The sequence below is a fragment of the Amblyomma americanum genome, chromosome 3, assembly GCF_052857255.1.
Source record: "Amblyomma americanum isolate KBUSLIRL-KWMA chromosome 3, ASM5285725v1, whole genome shotgun sequence".
Lineage (NCBI taxonomy): Eukaryota > Metazoa > Arthropoda > Arachnida > Ixodida > Ixodidae > Amblyomma > Amblyomma americanum.
The window spans coordinates 86,569,914-86,573,235 of NC_135499.1; positions in this window are offsets into that span (position 1 = coordinate 86,569,914).

The following is a 3,322-nucleotide window of genomic DNA, read 5'->3' on the forward strand; positions in this document are numbered from 1 at the left end:
AAGTTACTGGGAGGGCCTGGCGGAAAGCATTCCAGCCGAGAAGTTTGGCTGTTGCAAGGGGGCAATGTAAGGGTCGAGTGTAAATTACAGTGTTCAGTATGCAGTGGTCGCTACCAAGGGTGTCCTCAGTGTTGATCCACTCTGCGTCTCGGCTTGAGCCAGTAGGCAGGCTCACGCACTTTCCTTTTTCTTCCTCTCAGCAACATCAGTCAGTCAGTCAGTCAGTCGGCCGTATCACAGTCGTTTCGCAAAGGTGTCGAGAAGCAGAGTGCGGCCACTGTTCAGTGCCGGTATCGAGAGGAGATGCATTTCTCGCTACGTGTAACCTTGCATAGCCGAGGTAAGCCACTGAAAATTTTTGAAGTGAAAAATTGGAGGACGCTGAAGCTTCGCCTTTAACAGTGGAACGCGACAGCATGGTGCAGCACTGCCAGGGAGTCCACGGAACGCCATCACCCGTTCGGCGCGGTGCCTTGCCCGTTAGGCAAATCGCTCTGCTACCTACGATGAAACGGACGCGCGGAGCGGCAAATCAGGAAGCGCTGCCAGGCGCCTTGTCGAAACGCGCTGGATCGCGGCACATCGAAACGCGGCACATCGTTCTCGACAAACGCGATGCCACAAACGCCAGCGTAGCGTCCGCGCCGAACGAACGGGCAGCGAGCCGAAAGCTTCGTGCTGAATGCGCTGTGGATGTGCGCTACGTTGTTCGCCGCTCACCGCGAGATTCCTGCTTGCCCGCACAGCTTCGCTGCGCCCGAACGAGACGAGCGGGAGGTGCTGCCGTCTCGCTCCGTCTTATGATGATGATGAGGATGGCCTATGGTTGAATGGCACGTACCCACGGTGGGGGATGCGCCAGGGTACATTGTTGATACAAATACATGCATGGGTAAGGAGTGGAATAATTTAATAATTTTGTGAAGAAGGCGCAAATTTGGAGAAAAAAGGTGAAAAGAAAAGGAAATGAAGAAGCCGTGAACGCACCGTCGTTTGGGGAAGTGACGTACATTGCGAGGAGGAGGAGAGATTTTTCGCTCACGGCCGATGCCGATGGCACCGGCTTTTCTGCGACACGAGCTCCGTTAAAAGCTTCACTTTGCCAGGTTTTCAAGCCGTCTGCGGGGCCAATGTTTGACCTTGAATGCAGCTAGAGGTCACGGTGGCCGCAAGTTTCATCTTGAATGTAGGTAAAGGTCATAGCACGAACATAATTGGCGGTAGTCAGGTTCGACATGTGACGTCAGCTACAGCAGCAACACCAGCGGCTGTAACGCCATCTATCTCGACTTTGACCTTAACTTTTGACTTTGACCTTTCACCTTGACCTCCGGTCAAGCGGGAAAGCGTCTGCCAGCATCGCATGTGCATGTCATGAAAGTGGGTTCGGCATAAACTTCCGGTTTTTATGGAGGAAAAACGCTAAGGCGCCCGTGTGCTGTGCGATGTCAGTGCACGTTAAAGATCCCCAGGTGGTCGAAATTATTCCGGAGCCCTCCACTACGGCACCTATTCTTCCTTTCTTCTTCCTTTCTTTCACACCCTCCTTTATCCCTTCCCTTACGGCGCGGTTCAGGTGTCCAAAGATATATGAGACAGATACTGCGCCATTTCCTTTCCACTAAAACCAATTATTATTATTATTATAAAATTCCGGCGCACTTTGATAGGTCCAGGGGAACGCTAGTGTGATCGATGCGATGCCTGCTGAGGAGACCGACACCGGAACCGCGGAGACGGCGTTCGGAGGCCTGGTGAGCGGAGGCTCTTCCCATGCGCTTCGCAAACTTTGTCCTTTACGACAGGATTTGCTCATCCCAGCCGTCTGAAGCTACTGTCATCAGCCTCCGCTTCTCCTCAGGAATCTTCCGATACCAACCTTTGCCAATTTTGACCAACACATCAAGAGGCAAGTCCATATCTTTTCATCACCCCGCAGCGTTCAGGATAAGCCCCGGGGCTAGAGACGCAGCTTCGTGCTCGGACCACCAGCGCGTCGGCGCCTCGACGGCGGCATTGAACCCATTGTAGTAGAGGGAGAAGACATATATCTCTCTTTGAACTTACCTCTACTAACGGCAGGCAATCAGCGCACAAGCGAAGCTCCAGTCGCAAATCCCCACCCACAGTTAAGCCCGGGATACATGGAGCGTTTTTTGGGCGATTTTCGCCCGACGGCACGCATTTGACGCCCGGCCTCGAAAAAAAACGCCCGCCGCCGCCGATCTGGCCCCGCCAGATATTGACGCGCGGCGTTCGGAGAGACCGGAAGCGGCAGCCGGAGCAAGCCAATAGCAGCGCAGAAAGTCCGCTCTTCCGGTTTGGCCGCCTCCGCCGCCGCCGCCGCCAACATGGCCGCCATGGCCGACGAGCTCTGCTGTGTTTATTGCACGAAAATGTTATCGTGAAAATAAACGCTCCACGAGACATGAAATGTCACTTTTTTTGGAGAACATGACCGAATCTTGGATCGAAATGCCCGCTTTTCCTCCCTGAAGCGAAGGTGCCGAAGAAAACCGCAGCCGATGGTAGCCACGGCTGAGCGGGCATCGAAAGGTACGCGACCGCATGCATTCGAGCACGCAAAACCTTGTAGATATCTATGCACGCGTGCTGTAATCAGTACAGTGGTGTCTAAATGAACAATTTCGTTATTCTGAATAAGGAGTCAGCGTCGCTGCTCTCAAAGAGCTCCTCGCTCAATGATATTTGCCACTCTTTGATCATATTGCTTTCACGCTGAGAGATACGCGGCGGCGGGCTGCCGCTTTTTCGCTCCATGTATCTCCGGCCGGGCGTCGCGCCGCCGCGACGTTTTCTTCCGCGCGAACATCGTCGGAAAAAACGTCGCATGTATCCCGGGCTTTACTCCGAATCCGCCTCAAGCACCGGCCGAGCGCCAACCCCAGCCTGCCCCTACTGTCTTCCCTATGCCACCCCGAGCTCCTTATCGACGACCATAAGATCATCCCCCGTCCCCGTGGCGGCCTCAACCTTCCGACTGTGAAAGGCATTGTGCTTCGCGATGGCATTGTGCAAGCAGCCCGCCTCGGACTTCAAGAGGCCAAGCCTGACACAGTCATCATCAACACCGTCCAACATCTTATCCTCATAAACGCTCCCGACCTGGAACGCAGACTCCGCTACCTCGACATCAAGTCCATACTGATCAAAGGCACCGCCTACGACATATAATCCTACCAAGTGCACCGGAGGATTGCGCCTGTGGCGTGGTCCACGGGGTCCCTCTCAACCACTCATACGAAGACATCAAAAACCGTCTAATCACGAGCGGTACCCTCCCATCCTCGACTTTAGACGC